This window comes from Hakea prostrata, chromosome 6, assembly GCF_041222555.1.
Source record: "Hakea prostrata isolate BN-2017 chromosome 6, UWA_Hpros_2, whole genome shotgun sequence".
Classification (NCBI taxonomy): domain Eukaryota; kingdom Viridiplantae; phylum Streptophyta; class Magnoliopsida; order Proteales; family Proteaceae; genus Hakea; species Hakea prostrata.
The window spans coordinates 30,851,859-30,857,065 of NC_142605.1; the positions used below are offsets into that span (position 1 = coordinate 30,851,859).

Sequence of the window (5,207 nt, forward strand, 5' to 3'; positions counted from 1 at the left end):
TTTGGTGTTCTGATTCAATAAAATGACATAGGGACCATTTCTATGTATTTGTTTTACTTGCACAAAACCTTAAATCACAGCCAAACAAGCAGACAAATCAAATATAAGAGTCCAATATAAGACAGCAAACAGAACCTTTAAATCAGTCGCGCATCAATAAACAAACATCACAACTATACCACCCCCAGAAAACAAATCTTTCTTCATTTTATCTCATGCAACTCAGCAGATCAAGAAATTAATTACTGCAAAGAAGGAAAACCTTACTGCGGATGAACAAACCCACAGGCGCCGGAGTAGAAACCTAAAAAACCCACGGGCAGAATGATTTTTTGATGTAAACAAAAAGGAGAACACATGAATCAAAATCTAAAAAGTGACTCGGCTGCTTGATCACACCTTGGAGCCAGATTACATGTTTGCGTGGAGTCTGGAATCAATTAGACAGTTATCAACGGATGCCTATCTTACCAAAAATCTAGAATAGGCCTTTGGAGCAGAAGTCCCCTCCATGAAGCATGACTTCCCTATTCTTCAACCGAATCCAGCAATCCAGCGAGCAATAAGGAACTTTAGGAAAAGGTAAATACTTCATCATTGCATCATTTTGAGTTATTGAGAGCCAACCAAAATCCCAAAAGCTGTATAGCAAAAAAGTTGGAGATCAAACAAAAAACAGTTCAAACATTATTACACTAGAGCTTTACAATGTACATATGCCTCTTTATTCTGGCAGAAGTACTTCCCACCAGAAGTCTTTTCCACAGATTATTTCTCTAACAGTAAACATGTATAAGAGTTACAGAAAAGGAAAATCACATTCACAACACCTCCCGAGAATCTTGACTCAAGCTCATGCCCGTCATACTCATCCTCATTCTAACAAATATTTACAACATTCCTTCTGATACTACCCTACTACAAAGCCCCTCAGCGCCAGGGGGTCCAAAGCAAAAATGGAATTTGCAGAAATACCACAAAACCACAAACCTTCATCCCCACAAGACTAAAAGCTTTATTCGTTATTCTTTTTTTTTTCCTTCCTGTCGTTGACGATTCTGTTTCTTTTTAGAGGGCGGAATGTGAAAACAGTCTCAAAACCGGCAAGAAGTCCCAAGCCTCTGTCTTTGCCTCTGTCCAAGGGTGACAGCTTTCCGGAGGGCAAATGCTGGATACAACAGCTCCTGAAACTTCTCAAGGAAAAGTGTCCACTCTTCCTCGTTCATGTCTGCCAGCTTCACAAAACTGGCACTCACAGCCGACTGCTCATTTGCACTCCTCCAGTTCCCAGATGATATGAACTCAGGAGTTGCCATCTGGTAACGTTGGTTCTTATCACCAAGGCTCATGTTCTTCAAAGACCTGGAGAGCTTAAACATAGTGGGAACCTGAGTACGAGCCACTGGGGCTGCTGCAAATTCGTCCACCTCTCTTGGCTCTTCTTCCCCCTCGTTCTCATCCTCTTTAATGCTTTCCTCCAGCTTAGACAGCGGATTTCGACCATTCCCACCCTTGAGCCAAAGACAAAATGGCCCTGTAGTCGGGAAAACATCTGCCATCTTAGTTGCAAACTCAGTCTCAGACTCTTCACAATCTATATCAAACAAAAACTCCACTTCATCTCCTGTTTCAACAACTGGAGATGCCACCTCCTCAGCTATCAGCCTCCTTGCCTCAAGGCATAAAGCCTCCAGCTCACTTGGCTCCTCTTCGCGGCGGCGGAACTCCCTAGTCATCATCTCACCGATCTCAGCTAGGCAGAGGCCAAATCCCGCTGCTTCCTTGAGGAAGATTGTGCAGAGGACCAGGGTCCGGAGGCATGCCTTCCGTATCATGGGCAGCTCAATACGAAGCATCTCAGCATCCCTCACTGGATCAAGATTCACTATGTACTCGAGCTCATCCTCTGAAAATGGAATTGATGCCTGAGGCCAGTGTATCCATTCGAAATAAGGGTCCTCAAGGCTCTCTGGTAAGCAAAGGCCATGATCAATTGGAATAAGTTCCACTTGACCAAACCGCCCTATACCATCAAGCTTCCTAACCAGAAGGTTTCCAGCATGTCTGTCCGTGTTTAAGATCCTAACATCCAAAATCCCTATCCTATGCACAGCAGCAACGGGAAAACCTGAAGTCCCATGATCACTGGCATCAAAGTCGTGAGGGATGAACTGCTGGAAAGAGGCAATTTTACTCACCTGTTTCTTGCCATCAGACTTTGTTCCACTCACCCCTTCATTAACATTGAACACTGAGTGAGTAATCTTCACCAGGGCAGTAGCAGGCACATTGGCAAAGTGATCAAAGTCAAGAAGATATGCTGCAACTTCTCTGACCGCTGTCTCCCCAACTCTCACTGAACGTTTCAGACCTGGCTGACCAAGTACTTTTCCAACAAAACCCTTTGGATTGTTTGGAGCAAAAGGTTCTTCATCTGTCGGTTTCACAATTGCAACATTCTCTCCTCGGCTATTCCTGAAATAGTAAGCACCTCCAAGGCCACCATGAACTTGCACAGGCTCAACACCATTCTTAATAGCCTTCACAATGTCCTTCACCAGCAATTTTATTTTAGCAAAATGATTTGAGTGTCCCAATATTTCAATCAGGTCACTCTTGTCCCTGTGATGGTGATCATGACCAGTAGGCGACAGACATGGAGTGGATGAGCTTCTGTGCATCAAGTTCCTAGTAAGTAAAAGAGGGCTATCATTTCGTACAGCACTAAGATCATTCTTAAAAACCATGTCCCCAAAAGTCAGTGAGCTCTGATCTGTTGGAACATTGAGTGCAACTTGCAACCTCCTCTTCACCGTATGCACGTTGTCACTTCTATCCAACTCCATCCCAAGCACACATCCACTTTCAGTTTGTACAAAGACACGTCTCCTACCAGAAGATTTTCCCTCCACTATGTTGGTCCCATGGTACTCCCCCTTAATGGGGCCCCTGAAAACTGCAACAGCCATCTTGGTCTGTACAGGGCTGTCCAAGCTACAGAACAGGGGATGGAGAGGAAAACCAGTGGTTTTCAAAGCCAGCAGAGGAGTTGGCCCCAGTAGAGAGCTTTTCTTCCTCTCTCAGGCAGGCGCCAAACTCATAAGCTGACACTAGGTGAGCCAGAAGGTAGTGTGCATTCCAAGCAATCATTAACTGACTGACTGGAATAGGAAACGCTGCTCTGTTCTCACATCCGTACACCAGACACAGGAAATTGAGATGATCTGAGATTGTTACATCGAGAAATCCATCTGTTGCACAACAAAGCAGAAGAGGGAGATATGTCACAAAGTGGAATGAGAAATTGTTAACAGTTGCAGGAAGCAGTTTCTCAGTCCTACTAGAATAATTTACACACCAAACCTTACATGAAATTCGATAAACACCATCACTGACAACAACAAATAGGCATATTACAAAAGAATGGAATGGAAACAACTACAAAAGTTCCTGTGACCATATGTTCCCTTTGGAGTCCGGGAGAGAACAAAAACTTGGGAAGTTCTTTTTCTTCATTGACCATTAAAACATTAAATAAAATTCTATCCCCGAATAATGGGGGGTGAAACAGGTAGAATGACAAAGAAAAGGTAGGTAAAGATATTTTCAGAGAGCAAGAGAATATACACTAATCGAAATATTATTTGATTTAACCATTTCTCACCTTCAGCAAAAAGAAGTAGGATCTAAGCATTAAGAAACTGCAAAATGAGCCTTCCAGGCATTTCCCAAGCATCTCTGTTATATTACCTGAGTTTCAATCTATAAAGATAGTTTTGAGTTTTTTTCCGGATCTAGTCCACAATTTCAGAATGAAAAAAATTTCCGCCTCAAGCACTTCTGTTCTGTTACCAGAGTTTCAATCTGTAAAGATAGTTTGAGTTTTTATCTGTAAAGATAGTTTGAGTTTTTTTTTCGGATCTAGTCCACAATTTCATAAGAAGAATACTGAGATCCACAAAATACCTAAGCTATTTCTTGAAGGTTCACTGCTTACTTCCACAACGTACGAACCTGAAGCCAGAAACAGAATAGACGACTCATTACGAAGACATTTCACTGAAAACACTAAACCTAGAATATCCAGGAAGAGCAAGGAAGACGGTATTCGCCTCTGCCATTAACAGCTACAGACTTAAAGATCATCAACCGTATCAAAAGAAATTCCAATAAACCTCAAAGATTGAAAACCTCAATCCACTCATAAGGCAGTAAAAAGTCCGTTCTCGACAAAAAGAAATCAGAAGCAAATTCTCCATTAAATGAAATTGAAAGAAGATAAACAAAGCAACGCACCAGAAAGCGAGAACTCGACGAAACAACACCAAATCGTCAGAGCAGCAACACGGCCACGGCGAACGCCCTTCGTGCCGCTCGAAGGACGACGAAGACCAAAGAAAAGTTTCAGATTCGAGAACCAGAAGCTTCAACGGTCAACACGATCTGGAATGCATCTTGAAGCTCTTCTTCCCCAAGCCAAAACCCTCTCTCTCTCTCTCTCTCTCTCTCTCTCTCTCTCTCTCACTCCCTCTGTCACTTTCTCCTTCTGTTTGTCTTGGTCTTCCCCGTTAATCCTCCCTGGACGCTTTTCTCAGCAGTTGGAATCTTGTTCAACTCATCTCCCAAGTTCCCAGGTGATGCTGGGTTCTTAAAACTAACCGTGGTTAATGAATGGTTTACTCTCACATATGAGAAGTCTCTAGAAAGAGAAACAAGACCGTTGGATTCGAAATCCTAAGACGTGAAGCTGACCGTTCGATTCTCCCAGGAATTACTATTTAATACAAATGATTTCAGAGAAGATGACGTGGAGCTACATCATTGGGAGATGAGACGTGTTGATGTCGTCGTCAAATTATTAATAAATAGTAATTGTTGCCGGTAAATAGGCAGAATCCATCGCCGTTAAATTTTCCGTGCCATCCGAAATCGGATAAATTTATCAGTATAAAGTCGAAACTACCCTCTTAAGTCTTACCGCACAATATTTTGACAGACAAAACTACCCTTGACCCTACGACAAAATCTCTCTTCTGGGTATTTATATCTTTAAGGTGGTTTAGTCATTTCAGGTGAACATCACGGGATTTGCGGAAGATCTCATCAAAAAGTGTGAAGATTTCAACCTTAATTGGGAATTAAAAAGCTTAATGACAGATGGATGGATGCTCTTAAATATGAAAATTCGTGCAGGAAATTAATTAAAC

The 5,207-nt window shown here is 42.3% G+C and overlaps 1 pseudogene across 2 annotated transcripts; it reads right to left on the bottom strand.

Annotated features, from left to right (window-relative positions):
• Positions 1-666: 666 nt before the first annotated feature.
• LOC149013319 (phosphatidylinositol 4-kinase gamma 7 pseudogene) lies at positions 667-4,630 on the bottom strand (annotated as a pseudogene). Of its 2 annotated transcripts, XR_016173962.1 has the most exons (3): positions 4,297-4,630; positions 3,967-4,014; positions 667-3,251 (listed from the first exon to the last, which is right to left on the bottom strand). The product of XR_016173962.1 is annotated as a phosphatidylinositol 4-kinase gamma 7 pseudogene, transcript variant X2 (transcript). The 2 variants fall into 2 exon arrangements; XR_016173961.1 differs by lacking the exon at positions 3,967-4,014.
• Between the last annotated feature and the right edge of the window lie 577 nt (positions 4,631-5,207).